Here is a 20,956-nt window from a genome sequence, read left to right as displayed (position 1 = left end):
TACGTTATTACGGGGCATGTCTTTTAACTCGGATGCGGTACGAGTAGTATTAAAATTTGAATCGCCTTGGTTTTTCTACCACACACCACACTCAAAATTTGATTTGTATTCAAGGCTCGTAAATCTTAATTAAACCATATAGTACAAGCTAGACATATTGTTTTCAAAATTTTAACCATGTTTCTCGAGTAATTTTGCAACAAAATAAAAGGTATTATTTAATTTAATTTATATTTATCTTGTTGCAAACCAATGGCAAGAAAAAAATGCGGAAAAGAGACTTTGCAGAATAGTTCCACATTATAAAAAGAAGAAAGTTAATATAGACTCTAGCCTAGGATATAATCTAATCTAAAAGAACACTGTGAGTATATAGTATATTATGCAACAAGCGCGGTAAACGGCATTTGAATCACGAGTTTTTAATAAACGAGTGAGTTAAAAAGTTTACCGAACGTGTTGCATACTATACTTTTTCTACGACCGTTAGTTTTTGGGTACATTTTCGCAAAACAACACGAATACATTCACTGACATGTCCGTCAAAATCGACAAACGTCAAAATTCAAGGCGTGGGAAATATCTCCGAAAACATCCGATTGCTCCCAAACCCGTGCGGTAAAATCCCGGAAATATCCGAAGTGGCTCGGATCCGTGGGAAAGGAAACTGACGTGGTAAAGTGACCGCCACGCTAGATCGGTGTGTAATTAGGCCTTTTACAGAAAATAGTAGAAAAAATATGTTAACGAAAGTCTATGCTATCTGCTTTACTTATTTGGGACTACCACTAATCAAACTAAAACATTCATTAGCATGATATGTGAAGTTTTCATCTACGACACGAGAAAAAATTTAAAATCGCGGGAAATTCGAAAGAAAAATTTACTGCTGAAAATTTTTTAAGTATAGATTGATCAATTAAATTTAAGTCAAGTCATATCAACTTGTCAAAATCAATACAAAACTTTAAACTTGTGTTAATAAATTAAGGGGTGTAATTTTTTATATCTATACCACTGAAATGCATTGCATGCATTTTAGATCCCATAGAAGTAGTTACAGGGAATTAAAAAAAATCCACAAAAGTTAAATAAAATACTAAGCAATAAAGAAGCGTTAAATATATATTGGACTGAAAATTGAGGCAAAATACTATTTAATATTTGCTAATGATTATGTATATTGACTTAATTATTGATCGAAACAGAGTCTTTATATAAGTGCCAACGTTTTCAGTAAGTAGGTCAGCAAAGTATCAGATTAGTGTCACAGTCAAAAATATATTTACGCTCCCACAACAGAGAACGGTAATTATATGTAACAGTCTTTACTATTATCAGTTAATGCAAACTATAATATATACTTAAAACTTAAGAGTGCATGTAGGTCACAACCATGCGATGTAATAAAAATACCAGTTAGCAACCGCCTCTCATCGGGAAGTAATGATGTATGAAATTTCCTGCTATACCGACTTGGTCTTTCATCGACCTTCATATTTCGCACGCAATTCACTTCTCTAATATAGTTTTCCTTTACTTCTAATTTTCAGACCTACAAGGCATTGGGAACAATCCATTATTGTACTTTTTGAGTTCCTAACTCATGGCATAGTGTACGAGATCAGCGTATTGCAGCAGACACTATTTTGACATCTTCATTACGCCTTTCAATACATCACACTAACGCGCGTTATGAAAAGATTTAATGCTTGAGACGACAACCCGTATAAAGTCTGCATTAATATCACGAGAGCAATTTAACTTCGTTGTTATCAAGGACAATTTACATACCAAATGAGTGATTTCGTTCTTGAGCTAAGCCTATAAACGGACATCGAATTAGCAAATTGATTATCAATTTATGAATGCCGAGCCGTCAGAAATTCCTTAATTATATTATTTTTTGCCACGTATCGAGCGGAATCTCGAAAGTTATCTTGATTTAATTGCAGCCTAATGCGCCGCAGTTTTGAATGCACAAAAAAACGATCGATCATCCAATCTAGATTTAAATTTATGTATTGAATGTGACTACTAACAAATTATATTTTACGTAACAACACATAGAGCATTACGGTGCACGACTAAATAAAAATGAACAAAGTAACTTCCATTTAGCAATAATAAAATAATAATAATAATAATAAAACTTCACAGATGTATCAAAAACGTAAGTGAACAGCTAAAACGTTTATGCTCTCTCTCATACATAGATCGGAGTTAGTTTAACGTTTTTAATGAACCAAAGGCCAAGGCAGTAAATAATATTAAACTTATAGTTCAAAAATATACCAGAACCAAAAATTAACTCTAAAATTCACTATCTCATACTGAAAGCTTAAAATTGCGATTAAAAGATTATTTTATAATTTGTATTGAAGGAATAATTCAACTTACAACTCTGTACACAACTAATTTTTTTTAATCTAGCACGAAGCTATTAAAATACCATAAAGAAACTTGATAATAGGGAATCTGGGCGGTACTCAAGCGTAAAGCAAAACACTAGGTGGAATTTGAATTTAAAAAAGGAGCTATTTGTCCAGCCGTACATTCTTCACAAAAATATGCATCTTCTGTATTGCGCATATAACCTAAACGGATTTTTACTAAGTTTTACTGATTGTGAATGACCCAATATATTTTCAAAAATAATTATGCTGTAGGCATTAATTGAGGGGCATTCCAGATTTGAATTTTGTGTAGTTTTTATGATTACTTTGCAGTTAAGTTTGATGGCATAGCATTTCAGGTTCAACCTGCGTAAATGATCTACTGTTTACAAAGTTGTCAGGGCTTTAGTGTTTTATAATTATTTTAAACTCCTCCTTGATGATGAGCCTTCGACCATTACATAAAACCGCAAATGGCCATTAAACATCTGCTTCCCTTTTTAAATCAACCTTTTTCTCTTACAAGCCATTCCTTTACCAATTTTCTGTCGTTAAACCGTGCAAAGACCGTTAAGAATATGAATAGACAATTTACAGTTCCAACGAAACTTTAATATAATTTGCATTAAAATATTGAAAAATTAAACTAACAATGAGATTAACGGCCTTGTCACAGGTAGTTTTTAAAAAATATTATTTAGTCATGATGCCCATAGTTTAGATTGAAGACACCATATACAACAAACATCATCTCTCTTGAACAGAACAGGTCAATATAAAAGATCACCTAGTTACTAGGGATCCAGCTGCTACAATAAAGTTCCAAGTATACGTTAAAGAGTTTCAGTTTAAAATTCAATAAAGAGAAAGTTGCTGCTCCCAGAAAGAAAAATTATATTAAAGATGAGAGAAATAGATGGAATAAAGGAATATGGGCAACAAAATAACGGATATGTTCGAATATTTCAAGAAGAAATTATGAAGTTTGAATAGTGAATATATTTCAAAAGCACGAAAACCTTAGTGTAGGAATATGTTTAATCTTAATACGATTTTGGACGGTCTGTAAATAATTTTGCACAACAAATATGATGGAGTCCCAAATTGAAAAACCTTCCATCTGTATTCACGAGCAACCCAATCAGAGGTGTTTAATAAAAGAGATAAAATTAACGAAAATAAAATTCTACCAACATTAGCAACAGTTTAAACTAAGTAATTCGGAGCTTTTGGTCGCTTTCTGCATTAAAATTATCTGATACAGACCAGCGCCGCATTTGTTTTAATTGGCCTATTTAAAATCGGCAGCAGCACTTTAAAACAATAATCTCGGCCAAACATAAAACACCAATAATTTTTGGTGTTTTTGATGGCCGTAAACAAAATCTTATTTGAAAAGAAATGTCAGGAATGCGGGCTAAAAGCCAATACGAGATATAAAAAATCCGAATGCTAACCGACAACCTTAGGAAGTTGGCTGGGGCGAGCTTTTGTCTACGGCGTACTTTGATAAAGACTCCATTAGTGAGACAGAAAGTCGAGATAGTGTAAGTGCATATATCGAACACGCTTTTGGTAAAGGCCAGAGGCGCAGGTTTGGGTAATTTGTCAGCACGTCTGTTCCGAAAAATTTTATCACTAAACGGAATCAATGTCCATTCGTTCGTTAATATTGCTATATCTGCGAAGTTGCTTGCATCTAGCTGACTTAATATGGTTCAAAGAAGAGAGTTCTATGGAGAGTGTTTGTTCCATAGAACTATTCGGAACATATTCTCAAACAAACAAATAATTTTGCGAAAGGTATTAAAAAAATTCAATAGCAGTAAAATGTTTCGGTGACTATTATATACCTTCCTAGTGCATACGACTTTCCGTGTCTTATTGTGAGGTGCAGGGTATTTGGTGAAATGAGAAAATATGATAGGGAGGTATGAGAGAAAGAATTTTTTTTCGCACAAAATTTGGGCATCTTATACAATAAATATCACCTCTCTTACATAGAACGGCCCAATATAAAACATCATTTAGTTACTAGGGCTATAGCTGCTACAATAAAGTAACAAATAGTTTAAAAGATTCTTTTCTCTTTTTTTTTCACCTTCAAACAACCGAAAGATTCTTTAGAAGACTTATCTCCCTTATCATGTAAACAACTTGCCACAATTTTAGGCTGGATTAAATTAGAATAGAATAGAGGAATCTAAATTTCAACTTCACCTTTTGTGATTTTTTTGCACTGAAGTCAATATTATTGTTATTAAAATTAAATGCTGCCGGAGAAAGTATTTCAGGAGGTTGAATCGATCGGGGACCTCGCCTTTTTCTAAATATATTTAAAAAATATATGCGCACTCCGTGATTTTATATAGATATATATAATATTATTATTAAAACATAACAAACAAATTTTTCTTAACGTCGTTTGTTAAATTGCTGTCTATTCTATTTCTTTTTTTTTACGCAATTGAGACCAAGCACGAAACAGAAGACAATTCTTCAGCGAAAGCTGAAAATATGACGATTCTCTCATCTTCATGCAATATTATGCATATTCCGAAGTATGTTTACATTTATGTTACTACGAACACGCTACCTGTATCTATACGACTACGATAACTATAATCGCCTGACATCAAACAAAAAATTACAGCCTTTTACCTATTAGCGTTAATTATCAACGTTGTGAACCGGAGTCGAACATTGAATTACAAACAATATGCCAAAAATCGCGCACTTTCATGCCCACTAATTAACCTTTCTACGCTTTAAATTAAATTGTTTGCCATTCTATCGTAAACAACCAATTCTCGTTCGGTCGAAGTCAATTCAATTAACCAATGACTAAACAACTCTGGCACCTTTTAAAATTTAATTCCGCTTCCGCCACTGGATGACAATACAACAATGCTACGTTACAAAGCACTCTAGATCGATTTTAATTTAGCGTTTATTGTTCGATAATCACTTTTGGGTAATATTCCGGTCAACTAATTAACTAAATCTGTTCGTTCATGTATTGCTCCCGTATTGTTAATCCCTATCTTTGTCTAGTAACTTCTAGACCTTGGCAATTGCGTGTTTTGTTGAAAATAATAGAGAACATAAGTTTCGTGTAGCGCATATAGAGTCGTATTTCTTTAAAAGGTTCAGTAATAATCTTCCATTTAATTTATAAATGTCGCATTTATCGCAGCGCTGCCGCCATTTTTTCGAAAGGCGAATTTATAGAATTTTAATTTACTAGTAATAACACTGTAACTGTAACCGTAATTGTTTGTATTGAATATCGTTTTTTCACTTAGCAAATTCGTATTCGTATTTCTTTTTTTTTCTTTTCTAAGGGATGCCTTTATTGATACCTACCATTCTGTGGCCAACGATAACCTTAAAATAGGTCTTTTACGGACATAAAACATAAATTTTTGTCACACCTTCTTTAAAGCAACCCAGTAATTCTGTTTGTTGTCATGTACTCTTTGCATTTATTAATTTTACCAAAAGGTTTGAAATTCGTTATTTTTTTATAATAATAATATTAACTTATATTAGACAACGTAAGGTATCTCTTATTTTTCTCTGCTATCTATTATAATATTATTACAAATTGTTAACATTGTATTATTATAACAAAGGCAGATCTTCTATCAATTCCATTTGACGAAAGACATTTTCCAACCACAATGCATAAACAAAAACCAACGGAAAATGGCCGCAGGTGAAATGTAACTAAGTAATCTGTATTTTAATCGATTTATAATTAACTGTGTGTTAACAAGCTAAAATACCATTAAATCCAACGGTAATTTTTATGTGACAATGACTGGCAACTATATACTTGCAGCATTATACAAATCAACAATCACATAGGTGTAGTGAACATTTAAGTAATTCTTCTAAATGCAATATAAATGAGACCTACTGGCAGATAACCAAGTTCTTTGATCAACGAACTTTTTTCGCAAGAAAAGGGCTGACATTTGTAGACACTAGATTTTAGAAACAAGACTATAGTGGCTGCTTTCGGTTCATACTCATATTTGCAGATTGAAAAAACAACTGACTACAGTCTTTATATTTGAAAAATAATTTGGTAATTGGGCACACGGACTTGAAATTTTATCTCAAAATGTTTTGTACGGGACTGTAGGATAACTTCACGTCTTTCGCATTTTTATTACAGCCACACATCGTTGTTTCGAAAGTTATGAACTCTCTGCCGGGTAAAAAAAATAAAGATTAACTTTTAATTAATTTAATTTAACTAAACAAACAAATGTATTACAGGCCCGTACAACTGGACAATTTTTCAGATCAATATATGTGTTCGTTTTTCACGATTACAATAATGTATTAAAATAGAAAACTCGGTTTAGGAAACAGCCCCGGTACAACAATAGAAGCCCAAATTATTAGCAATGTGCTTTCTAAACTTCCAAAGAAGCGTCGAATATGCTCCAGGCTTACCTATAGATGCCATTACCATTAATTTATTATAATGAAAACGTCAGGTAATAAATAGTGAGCATACTCGACAATTATATCATCAAGCCCTTTAAAACATGTCAGATTTGACTTAACCAAAAAAAATTCAGTGTATAGATCGATGAACCAATAAAATTAGTATTATAAATAGTTGCAAATTATATTGTTTGCTCAATAAGTAACTTCATAAAAATTCCCTGTGGGCGACTCGTTAATTTTGGGTTTAGCCTGAAACGTTAAAACTGAGCACACGATCCGATCTTGAGCAAATTTGAAATTCGCCCACGCATCTTAAATTAATATATATTAAAATCTCCCCTTATCTTCTCTAAATACAAAACCGTTTTGGCTTAGAGCGGTATATCGCTTTGATCTTTTGAATTCAAACTAAAAATTATGCCTCATTTGACATTTAAAATAGGCCCACCATTTCGCAGGGTTATATTGTAGCACCCCACAAGCGCAATTTTTTTTGGTGAATTTAACAATTTTCAGTAAATCCCATCAGGTGTGCTGAATGCGGTTTACGGTTAATTTGAGTTAGTATGGAATTGTAAGGGGTTTCTCTCGTGCTGCGTGTGAAAAAACGACACTTATAGGGTTCTTGTTCGAATTAATGAAAAAATATTGCTCTTCCCAGCGTAAGACTATTTCAATCGACTCGTTTATACTTTGTCAGTGGTAAAGATTTTCTTTAGCAGAAATAATCTCAACTCGCATATTAAAAAGTGTTAAATAGTTAAATAAATGATTCTACACATCTTACTGCACTTATTTAGTGAAACGATAGCAGCCACGGGAAAGCAATAATTTTAAATCATATAAAAAAACGACAGAAAAGTACAACCAAGACAGTGTATATAGAAGCTTTACTTTGCCTACGTATACCTGCAATCGATTTAACCGATATAATTCAATCTTAATGTTTTTATTTAATTTATGCCATTTATGCACACATCAAAAAAATTCAAGTGAAAAAATGAGCTTTTTGCAAATATTGCAAAACTTGAATTTCACGTCATGTTCTTTGTGTTAACTTTATTCTGTAAAAGTTTGCGAGACGCTAAAAGTAATGTAATTTAAAGTATGCAAAAATTATTATTTTAAGTATATAAATTGTTAGTTCAAAATTCGATGCTATTCTAAAAGTAAAATACCGCTTACTAAGATTCATCATTGTCATGTCTCATCTATGTAATCAGTAAAATGTTTAAGGCTCAATTTATCTTTATTTCCAGGGATTTAATGTAATTCTATATGTGTATTAAGCATGCGCTGTGCGGAAGAAAAAAAGGCAAATATTACGTCTTGGGAACTACAATGTTACTTATGCATTTACATCTCAAAACGAGGGTTCTATATTTCATAATAATATCAGAAAACACAATAAACAAATAAATACCTAGTAGTTTTTCACGAATAAAATTTAAGAAGGTTCGTTTTCTGATCGAGAGTTGGTGTCTCCTAATTTTCACTATAAATTTGCTTAACTATAATTTCAACTGCAATTAATGCTAAAATTTTTACAAAACCGACAATTATCACTACAGAACTCACAAAAAGATAGTTCAATATATGGAGTAGAACCTCCTTTTACGAAACGGCAATGCCATTATTCAAATAACCCGTCACGGATATGATATGGTTTACATTATACCGCTGACCTTTACTGCATTAAATTAACCGTCGGGTTAAACCCCTATTGGGCGGTTTACGAGATCTTCATACTGCAATTAACAAATGCAGAGTCGGCTTGAAAACATTTATATCTTCATACTAATACACTGATGTAAAAAAAGTATCGTCATTTCTAATATTTGGTGCCACATTAATATCACGAGATCTACTCTAGGAAGTAGAAAACTTTTCTAAGTATACATCGAGATTTTAAAAAAATTGTCGGAAATACCCAACCTAGAGAAGAACCTGCTGCACTCGTAGCTGAAAAATAACCTATACATCGGAATAAGTCTGTTTTACTTTTATTATATTGTCCTTACTTAAAATCAGATCCGTTTTGTGTAATCGGCACACCATCCGATCCGATAGATAAAAGCTCTAAATTTGGGAAATTTTGTAGCAGTTACAAAATATCAACGGTATAATGCAACCCGTACTATACCTTATCCGCATTCATGCCAAAAATCGCCGCACTAATAAAACGCTTCCGTCACAAACACGTAATCCGGTACAAGTAAACACTCACCCAGGGCCGCTGATAAAAAAAAACAACACAAAAAGAGCAAGAAAAAAGAAATTCAAAAACAATGGAAACTCCCGATACCACAACGTAACGCTTAGGCCTACTTTCTGTAAGCAACTGGTTTCCCTGGTTTGTATCGGATATCACCTTACGAACATTTAATCAAGAAAAGCCAATGATCGCGAGGGGCGTACACCGGGAACCGACGTCTGACCAATGAATGGGCTGGGCGTCGACGATCGTTCGAAATAATGGAAGGCAGAGATATGAAATTGCTATTATGGTAGTTAATTATTTGTAAACATTCCCTAATTGCCTTATATATATTGAGTGATGTGTATAAACGGCTCGATTATAGTTAAGAGGATATTGCAATAAATTCGATAATTAGCTTTGACTCTATTCTATCCGCTTGGAAACTGGTTTCGGTGACTTTTGCCTAGGCATGATATTTTGCAGTTGCATTGGTTGTCCAGCACAAGCTTAAATAAAGTCCACTTAAAAAACTTTTTTTTATAAAATGACTACCTGCACTAATTCTCTCTCCTACTCTTAATATTTATCTTGAGAATATTTTTCCACGCAGGCCACATATTTTGAACTACTTTCATGGCCTCTGGTATTTGATCTTTTTGATCTATTTATATCAAAATAATACTATATTTTTCATCGCATCTGAAATGTTCTATATTACATTTTTTAATTCTTTACCGATCTCTTTAACGTTTTTCAACCTCCATTTTTTTTCTTTCTTGCTTTGGGTAGTAAATGTCAAAAATCCGAAGAAGATGGCCCACGCAACATCGCTTAAGTTCAGGGGAATTGTGAAGCTAAATAAATATCAGGACCAATTTAAATAAAAAAATTCGATTGTTTCAGCGTACTTGAACATTGCGTTTTTTTTTTAATTTAATTACTTCAGCCATCCATGTATTTGGAAAATGCAAAAGTATGAATGCTAGTCGCACGTCGCACATTTCCTTTTTTTGCCAAAATTTTCAAGGTAATGTGAAAACATCTGCCAAAAAATTTACGAATTTCCACTTCAAAACTGTGAGCCATCATTGAAATGGCAGCGTTCACTAGGCAGGAGTGGACTCCAAACCCATTGTTTTTTACAAAATTTGCAAAGATTGGCCATGAGTATTTAACGGCGTAATGCAGAGAACGATTTGGAAATTTTGACGTGGAAGTTTGGAGGAACCCTATATTTTGTGCATGGCATTTTATTTTTGTAATTTTTATTTTTTTTATCAATCGTTGTTATATAACATGTCGTTACTTCATTTTAGTTAATATATTTTCTTTTTTCTGACGTTTGGGAGTTTGAAGGTTCCCTAGATTTTGTGAATAGCATTTTATTTTTGTAATTGTTAATTTTTTTATATTAAATCAATCATTTCCACAAAATATTTCGTTCCTCTATTTTCATTAATTTCTTTCCTTCTTTTTACTGAATTTTGGAAAATATACCTACTGATGAAAATAAACACGAGTGCTCTTAGTCTTCATACATAATTTTCAAAACGGCATTTCGAAACAGCAAACACACGCTTCATTATAGCGTTGAATAACAAATTGAGTACGATCTACTCGTCTGAGCATATATACTAGACCCGAGTTTAGTCCTTAAATGCCATTGGACTTTTATTCGCATTTATTTAAACAAAGGGTTGCCAATTTTTAAATAAGCCCTTCAACGATTTGGAAATATAAATTTGAAACTTACTATCGAAATTTTTAATCTATCCTATAGTCTGGCTCAAAGGCGTCGGATTAAATAAAGGACACCTAAAACTATTTCTCCGGTAGGAATAGATAAATCGGATTATAACTAACGAGCCACACCTACAGGGAATCGGCAAATGCATTTGGAACATCACGTTAATGTTGCTAAGTAGTTGCTAAGAATACAACAATGCAACCATCGTTAACTTTTGGACGATTTATGTACCTAAATCGTTAACTTTAGCTAAATCGATTCAGACATAATTGTGTAGTGGTTAATTTTAATACCGTAACTGCAATTCAAATAATTGTTAGGTGTATAAATATAGGGAAATCGCAAAATATTTCACTCTAAAATCGGTTCCGATTTCGTATTTGTTTTAACTGAAACAAATGTTTTTTTTTTCTGTATTCATTTAGTATTCCACATAGGTAAATTTTGGTAAAAAGAAAAAGAGAAGAGAAGAAAATTGTTGCGGGTACAACGAAAAATATTTGTAATGACGTATCAATCGCAGTAATATTTTTCTTGGTATTTTTTAAGACTATGTTTCTTATAATTTAAAATTAACTGGAATACTAGAGGAGAAAAAATCTCGTTCGAACCTTCAAATTGGCCTGACTTGTGACCCTCAACTTTACAATGTTTGTATATATAACGAAATCATCTTAGCAAAATTTGAATAATCTAAACTCATCTTTAAAATCATACAATACAAAACTAAAACCAAGCCAAACCAACACCAAAATAACCCATATCAAGGAAATACACTCAAACAACTTAAGAAATGATACTGATATATACAGTTACGGAGTGCCAGAACAAATAAGGAATTGTAAAATCTAATAGGTGCGGCCTCAGAAACATACAACCTACAACTACATTGTGGAAAATGATAATCCTTAATTTCATTCTTGCAAGGCTCGAACCTATTGTATTAGATTAGAAAATTCAGTTAAAATGGTTTCAGTACCAATGCTTAATGCATTGTTTAGAAAGTTATCTTAATTCATTTCTAGATAGCATAATAGTGTATTACAATACAATTATAATATTTATATGCAGTGCCTGACAGAATAAAGAATTATTTTTAAAAAATTTATTTGAAGTTATTGAAAATTCCGTTTATTCTGGCCAAAATTAGTTTAATCTCTAAACATATTCTCCAAATTTCTGGTAATTGCCTTTCGCATTCAAAGCACATCTCAGTCGTGATTTTGTCGGGCCAGCGCGTTCTATTCAGCAGTCAATTGCATCAAACATTTAAAAGGAAGCTGGATAATAGGTGATCAGTTTGAACGTCGGGAAAAATGTCAAATTAACCCCAGCGTTCAATACAAAGCCCACAGAAAATTGTAATAGAGGGTATGAAAGGGTCCGGTTATAATGAAGGTTTACCTCACAAATCGAATAAATTGAAAAGAAAATACAGCATAGGTTAGTTATCTGGTAATGTAAAAAAGTGCACGGGAACCTTGAAGGGTTATATTTGTTTAATAAACGAAGCGCACTGTCCAAGATGTTGTGATCATTGTGATTAAAGCTGTTCGGAAGTGAGAAGTTGTATTGTTTAGAACTTAGAATTGTCCAGAACACGTCACAAGGGCAGCAATCAGTCCAAAATAAACAGGACAATTAAAAGGTTCATTTTTCAGCGCACAAATTATGGTACCTCCAAAAGCTAAATATTTGGACGACCTTGCTAAGTGATAGTGATTTTAGCCTTTCAGTGCTCTAATTATACTGTAATATATCAAAATGTAATTAAAAAAAAGCAAAATTATGTATACACTGAACTGTGAAAAATTAAAAAAACAAATAAAAATTAATTAAATAAAAATTTAACAAATATTTAACTAAAATTGAGGATACAAACAATATCTCTATATAACCAATAAGACATTTTTATGATCATAATTAATAATTATAACGGCTTGATTGTTACTACCGGAATACGAGTGTTTCATTCTCTTTCTTTATTCCTCAATTTTAACATTTAAGAGTTATTTATAAAACTCATGGTATTTGTTCAAAAGAATAAAAAGAACAAAAAAAAACACACGTGCTAATGACACAATTATGTTAAAGTTGTTCAAACCTATTCCAGTTAGTCATAATCAGAATTATTCTTCCCTATTCAATTGATTCGGTTGTTTACTGACCTACCGGTTGAATGTACTTTTAATATATTTGTAGATTCTAAGTAATACGCTATTAATTCTAATTTTTAAAATTAATCAAAAATTGAAAAGGCATTAGAGTTGGTATAAACAAAAGCAATAAATGCCAAATAAGTTGAAATACTTAACTTTAACTTGGACGTACCTATATGTATAAATAGCAAAAAATATGAATATATAATGTTCGTGCGGGCAGGTCTGATAATTAACGATATAAATCTTAGTAATGAATAATTATTAACCGGAGCAATTTCCACGCGACTAAGAAAATGAGCTAATAATAATAGGAGCTATAGCCGTGAAATTTAAGAAAAATATTAAACTGTAATTAATAATCGTCGAGATAACGTAAAATTGCTAAATTCAATTATCTCTGAGTTTTTCATGAAATTCCAATCCGAAGACAAAAACAAACAAGTAGTGATAACACCATCGTTTAAGCAAATTACGGTCGGGTTCAATAATTAAGGCAAAGGTATACTTGAAACTAAACAAACTTTGCTTAGTTTTGGTTAGTGAGTCACTAACAACTAGTAAAAAAATAATAAGGTCTCCGGGGGTATTAAGGCCCACCATAAACAAAAATCTTGCAAAAAATATTTATTTAAATTAATTAAATGAATTAAGGCATAATGAGTGAATTTCGACAGCATCAACAATTGAAACGTGGAGATGTGACGCAGCATTCAATATATCAGGTGGTCACTCTACCTTTTGGAGACATCTTCACTTCAGATCCTGGTGGTAATCTGTCACTGAAAGTTGGTTTCAGTCTCTGCCCTTTAAACAATATCATGAGTGGGATACCACTTCCTAATGCTGGAGCAACCAGGTGAACTCGCTTGTTCCCTTTTTTGGCAATAACTGTCTGTTAATGCAGGGTTAGTCTCCATCCATTTTCATCCATATTGTATACCTTTGCCGGTTGATGTATGAAGCCATGTTTTCGAGAATATCAAGTTTTTCAGACTAGTCGTTCATAATGAAGGGATTAAGTGTTGCCGCCCGAGGAGGATTCATCGACTAGGCCTTTCGTTGAGATAAGGAGGGATGTCGCTTTATGTTACATCCAGCAATTTTTGTCTCAATGTTGAAACGACTAGAAATGCCTTGGTTCGCAACATACTTGAATAAATTTCGTAGTAGTGAATTTGGTGTCATGGGAAATCCTATGTCTGTAAATTTAATGATTTTCAGAACTAAATCAGTTTGCCTCTTGAATTCTTTTTACAGCTCCGGCTTTCAAATGGGTGCAACTTGGTATACAACATCTAGTTTCTTGTACTTCATTCAAGGTAGGCCTTGCCGCAAAATTCTTTTTAAAGCTCCGGTTTCCAAATGATTTCTAAGGGTTCAACTTGGTATACCACATGTAGTTTCCACATAACGCTGGGATTTTCCTTGACGTGGAAGCAACAGTGCTTCTTCCATCATATCCTGCCGCCAACTGGCCTTCAAGCCACGACATTTCATGACCATATTTTTGTAAAGAAAAATTTAAAAATGTATAAGTTATTAAGGCCCATTAAATTCAATTATTACTCACATTGCTACGAAATCATGTTGAGGATATGTTAAATACAAAAATGAAATTTTCTCTTGAATACTGGTTTCGTAACGGTGTCAATTTCTAAACTAAAACTTACTTTTCTTAGAATTCTTGATTTGACCCTTTTTTTTTCGAAAAAGCGCCGCCGTACAACCACACATTTTTATCATTTGGATCGGATAATGCAAATGGTAAAACAGTGAATGCTATCGGTCGAAAACGACCGAATTTAATCGAGGATGCCGGTTTGCGTATTTAATTTGGGTAACAGACCAACACATAGATGGCGCCATAATACTTATAAATTCTTTTTTATATTTATTATTATTATTATTTATTTTAGCAAAAAGGACATCCGATACAATAGTCGATTTACCCAAAAGCAAATAGCTAAGTTGTTTGAAAAATTAGAAAGAATTGCGTTCTGGTAATAGATCCACTACACAAGAAAATGAATAATTTTCGTCTTCTTAAAGCGTATCCATACACGTCAAAAAATACGTCAGACTAATCGGAAGTTATATTTTGCCTATATGAAAGTCACTATTTCATTAGCGCGGAAGATTGATTACGGTCTGCTGCTATCGAGAGCTTCTATTTGTGGTAAGAGCATAGATTTCATCAGACTTGTTTCATCGACCATTCCCGTTTGTGATTTGAAGAACCAGCAGGGTGTCCATCGAAACATGCCCGGCTACCGTTTCACAGAGACCTGTTCCCCAACTATTAGTGTTTACACTCAGTATTAGCTGATAGGTAATTTATTTTCAAACGTTGTTATTCGGAGGAAGTTTTCTTTAACCGGTTTTTATAATTAATCCAGTTGACCAGGTTGAGAGAGGCGAAAATCTTACTCCCGTATAAAAACGTGCAATAGATTATTATCAAATAAATTCTCCACCATTCTTGGTTCATAAAAAAATATCAAAGAAAGCGTAGCTTTTAAATAATTGTTTAATAAGTTTCTTAACCCTTTCAACCATACATGAAAATCTTGGACTAATCGCACTATACTGTATTGTTATTGAACATTTGGTAAGAAAAAACGCAGTAACTCGCACATTTGCACCTAGATGCAGTTGTGATTGCTAGCTTTTGATATTCCAGCATGAAGTTAAACTGAAAGAAAATCCTCTTGGGTAATTCTACTCGATATAATGTGAGTTCTAAATAAAATTGCCGAAACTGCTTTGTGTGTAATTTAATTAACTTTAGCCTGAATACAAAAAAAAGGCAATCGTCTAAGCAACATATTGATGAAGCCTATCGGAATGATTGGCTGAAATCATGGGATTGAAGATTTTCTTCCCACGAAAACCAAAATGGTTTGCTTGCCGAAATATCACTTCCTCGTTAGATTCGTATATATCTTTCGTTAATCTGCTTTAATTTAACTGAATTCTGCATAATTTGTATTCGCTTTTTCTCAAATCCATTTCCACATGGCCCGTATTCAGCACAGTAGTGGATAAACTGCGATGGAATTGAGTCACAAAGCAACATTTTAGTTTCAAGGGAAAGGTTGTAGCTAAATAAAATTGAATTCGCTATCCCGATTTTGCTGGAAATATGGTCTTAGCACGTAGCCTGGGGTCCAAAATTAAATCAACATTTATCCACAATTGGAATAACCAAGTTATTGATAATAATTGAACAGGAGTTTCAATGTTTGTCACTCTAATGATGATCTAATGACTCTAAGATGATCTTAAAAAGGCGGCCAGCATTTTGTTTTCTTGCGAACACGGAACAAGATGGCAGCAACACGTTTGGCATGTTGTAAAAAAAATATTTCGCATTCGCAATTGAACGCAATGGAACGCGATAGAAGACCTTCGAACGAGAATAAAAATAATCGACACGCATCACATAACCGATATCCAATTTCTCAAACCGACCGGATTTATGCACACAATCCTAAGTAATAATCAGTACTCAACGAGCCAATAAGAAAATTATCGTCGAAAGTAATTTAGTTAATTGCAGAAATGACAATGATTGTACGAAACCGTTTTTGAGGCAGACCACATCGTGTGCCCGCGTTCTTCTCATTAGACATATTGATTGAACACGGACAAGATTACCGCCACTCGAGAATATCAACTCCTCGCACCGACTGTTTATTTTCAAGTTTTTGTCCGCGGCGTTTTTCGTACATCCGTTGTCGTCTTTTTGCGGTAAAATGAATTTATGGAAACGAGCTGTGCAATTTTGCGTCCGATATTATTTGAACAAGGATCAAGTAATTGGCTGCACGATTTCGAATAACAACTATTCATTGTTTTTTCGTTTGGCTCGTTTCGCGGCGCATTATTTTTAAATTAGACAAACATAATCTCGCGAAATTGTTGCGTTATTGGTCCTGATTGGTCTAATGGCGGACAAGACGTGACGAGCGGAGTGTACCGGCGATATCTTCTCTCGGGACTTACAGGTGCGCTCTACTGCATTAAAAAAGAAAGAAATGCACGTGAAGTGTAGTTTTTTGTTTCCTTTTGCCGAGCCTCACAATACAGTTTCCATGAATTGTTTCACCCAACGGTTTTCTTACTCCCATCGTCCTCTGTGCATAATACTATAGGATTTTTCAGATATGAAAAATCTGCAGAAAAAAAACACTACTGTTTCGCAAAGGAAACAATTTAAGATGTGTCACGCTGTGCGTGCTGGAGAAACTCGAAGATTTAGGTATCAGTGTAACAAAAACTGACTAAATCATACTTATAAGAGAGGTTACAAAAGTTAAAATAGTTGACAGCCTGAGCTGCTCTTTTCCGGTGGTGGAGAAAATCTTACTCACATTACATATGAATATAATATTATCTATTCTATCGAGAGACGATATGGTCGGCTATACTGATGATTGGGCACTGTTATAGTTAAAAACATTTGCAAAAAAGCCTTTGCAAAAGCTGAAGAATTACTAAGTCCATTAAAGTTTCGAAACAATGGTAAACTCGAAGAAAATATTAGCAACATGAATTTCGGCATCAGAACTGCTTCAAGTATTGAAGAACTTTGGTACTAATAGATATACTTATACGCGAATTTAAAGTATAAGGGGTAGTTCGTCACAGGGCTGCGTTTTGTCGTCGACATTGTTTAAGGTGTACTCATGAATGTTGGTCAGGGAAGCTATCAGTGGAGTAAAAGCATAAAAATCAATTAACTAAACATAAACAATTTGCGATATGGAGAAAATCGTTAGATTATAGCCTACTAGATAAAACTCAATTCATTACTTATTCCATGGCGAAAGCTGATGTTCCAAACTTTCAAAGAATAAAAATGCATAATTTTGATTGCTCAAGCTATAACACGAATTGGACAATCTTTACATAAATTCTACGAAAAAGTTAAAATATTTAGGAGTATTTTTTGATGAGAACCTTAAATGGGATGACCATACATTGCTCTGAAACATCGTTATATTATAAATTTTATATATTGCGTCAAAGCTTGTCAAAGAGTTACTTTATTAGAATATATAAATTCTGAGTAGAATCAATTTTATCCTATCGTATATATGTGGGTGCTGCAACGAATGATTCTCGTCAACCGCTAGCCAGAAAGATGTTTCAAAAATAATGTTATTTATAATTTTGTATTGGTTCAGTTGTGCTTACATATTAACCTAGCATATCACTCTACTAAATAAAGAAGAAACGTGTCCATTGGACAATGCCGTGTACTTTTGCTAACATAATTTGCGTGGAGTTGAATGGCGTTTTCGGAATAAGTCTGCGGGGTCGGGTCATTAATAATTATTATTCAGCGTGTTTGTAGCTTTTAAAAAATATTTCGAAAAACAAGTTTAACATTTTTGGGAATATTATATTTTTTGAACATAGAGTCATATCAAATGAAGCAATCTTGGCAAATTACTTTTCTTAGTTTCTTTTACTCGTTATTATGACTGCAAATATTATTTTCAAAACTTAAAAACAATATGTATGTTTTGAAACATAAAAATATAAATGCGGCTACTGAACTCTATTTGAACAGGTAATAATAACGTTTTAATAATCTTTCTAGTTTCATAAAAACTAACTTTTACAACAGATATCCGCAAGGAAGCAAGCAAAATATTCTTAAATACTATAACTTAAACCTAATTTAAAATATTATTTACAATAATGAAAATATAATGAATATGTTGAAGCCTTTAACGTGTTGGTTAGAGTTTACCTACTTCTAGTTCTTATAGCAAAATAATTCGCGAGTTCAAACGACATTAGAAAAAAACCTAAATATAAACACTCTAAACCCTTCAAAGCCAGCGTTGTGCAAAACTTACATCCTGGAGATGCCGTTTCGTTTTTGGCAACGGTTTTTACGACGAGTTTAATAATAGCCCAAATTCCGAAAGTACAAAAATATAGTCCAAAAAAACATATATGAATAGCGCTGGGAGATTCAGATGTTTCCTACTAGGAAAGTTATACTTGTAAAATAACCAGCACCACCCCTTGAGATACAATTCTTAGGTACATTTAAATGAAATCTATTTCCAAAGGGCGGGAGGGGGTACTCCGTCACATGCACGCCTTCAGTTTGTATCACCATCGCATCACATGCCCCAGGTATGATATTTTTCTTACTTTTACATGTCTTAGAATTTCTATCGCGGTTCGCGACATGAGATGTGTAAGAAAATGTCAGCATAAAACGATAGTACAACATTTCAAAGCGTTTGAATGTTGTCTAGGCGAAAATCCGGTCTTCCACCCCATATAAAAGGGTTCTGGTTACTATATACGCGGTCTATTCATGTTTGTAGATCATTTTATTATCCGCTATTAGAACTGTATCGTCTGTATATCGCAAATTGTTTATGTTTTGTTAAATGATTTTTACGCCCTCTTCTACTCCACTGACAGCTTCCCTGACCAATATTTCTCCCGTGAAAACTACCCCTAATACTGTAAATTTGTGTGCGGTTTCATTATCTACGCACATAGCCGCCATCTGCAACAAGTATAGATCTCTACTTTGGCGTAAATCTATTAATACCAAGGTTTTTCAATATTTGAAGCAGTTTGGGATGTTGCAACCTACCACATGCTTTTTTGAAATCTATAAAGCAGGTATATGCAAAGCAGTTCACCCAGCTCATTGTTACAAAATGTTAATGGAAAACAGAGCTTCTCATTCACTTCTTATGCCAAAGTGGATATTCCTAATATTTGCTTCGAGTTTTTTATTTATTCGAATATACAATATTAAACAGGACTTGAAGACTTTCAGTTAAGACGTGGTTAATTAGCAGGATATTCTTCATTTACAATAACAAAAAGTCTTTGTGTAACGGGTTCAAATTTTCTAAGCTTTCAATATAAAAGTTTCTTAATTTTATTATAATCAGACCCCCCTTTTGAATAAGTTTTCGGTTCCCACTCTGCCAAATAAAATATAAAAAAATAAAAGATATCTAGTGTGGAAACCTAAGGTCATTTTCACTGCTTGTCAAATTCTCGGTTCTGCCTTTAAAATTATTTATTATTAAAAGTAACAATATAACTATAACATTTCCGAGATATCTGCACGGACACCCAGCGTGCAAACTATTCAATATTATTCAGACCACCGTGTCCCAATTTTTTTTCAAAAAATCCAAGAAAACGCCGTCTTCTTCAGATCGGTAGTTTTCACAGGTTGGTAATTGTTAAATACTTTATTCAAATATTTTTTTGTCTTAATGGTTCATGCCTTTCGAATCGGCACCGGGCAAAAAGCGGCTTTAATCTGATGAATAACTGAGGCGACAAAAAATTAATGGAAGAGGAGCGGAAGGTGACGAGACGAAGTGTAAAATTAGTGGAGAAACACGTAAAATAAAGTCTTTATTTTGTTAAATACTGCTGCGACTTTCGATTAATTTCGTTTTTGTCATTTTACATTTTTATTGGTTTTCGGCGTACCTCCCGTGCAATCAATTTATTTTTTGTCATTAGTAACGGTTAATGTTTGTTCAGTCGGTAATAGACCTATTAAATTAAACCGATTTCTTGTTTTGCGGCAAAAATGAAACGATTGCTGTCAACACGTACGTTAGAATTCATTCCGATTACTAAACACGGAAACTGAACACGAATGTCTCACACGCCGACGTTGAATTTTTCTATATAAAAAGTGCGTTTGTGGTGATCGCTTATAGGAAATTTGTACGGTTTAATTGGACAATCCAACGGCGATTTTTTGGACTAGGGAAAGTGGTAACGAAATTGTCAAATGCACGACACGGGTGAAGCCGGCAAAACTCGTGCATGTCAGATAAATAACGCGCGCTACAAAGCGGGTACAGCAATTCGACAACCAAATATCAAAAATTTATTTAAATTGCAACTCAAAATAGCAGAAACCACGTGAACCTGCAGTTCTTTTAGAAATGTTAGAGAACCTTATTAAATCACA

The 20,956-nt window shown here is 33.3% G+C and overlaps 1 protein-coding gene across 4 annotated transcripts in view; it reads right to left on the bottom strand.

The window, feature by feature from the left end:
* LOC132696302 (homeobox protein aristaless-like) overlaps window positions 1-20,956 on the bottom strand; it is a 116,242-nt gene that overhangs the window by 59,103 nt on the left and 36,183 nt on the right. The window contains exon 1 of one of the 4 annotated variants that reach the window (XM_060661053.1): window positions 9,088-9,192. The exons of the other annotated variants lie outside the window; for them this stretch is intronic. The gene's annotated coding sequence lies outside the window, so the exon portion shown is untranslated. Of the gene's footprint in view, window positions 1-9,087; window positions 9,193-20,956 lie in introns of those variants that run through there. 4 annotated transcript variants of the gene reach the window in all.

This window comes from Cylas formicarius, unplaced genomic scaffold (genome assembly GCF_029955315.1).
Source record: "Cylas formicarius isolate icCylForm1 unplaced genomic scaffold, icCylForm1.1 PGA_scaffold_1__22_contigs__length_36826433, whole genome shotgun sequence".
Lineage (NCBI taxonomy): Eukaryota > Metazoa > Arthropoda > Insecta > Coleoptera > Brentidae > Cylas > Cylas formicarius.
The sequence above is the reverse complement of the archived record's forward strand: the minus strand, read 5'-3'. Positions and strand labels throughout refer to the sequence as shown.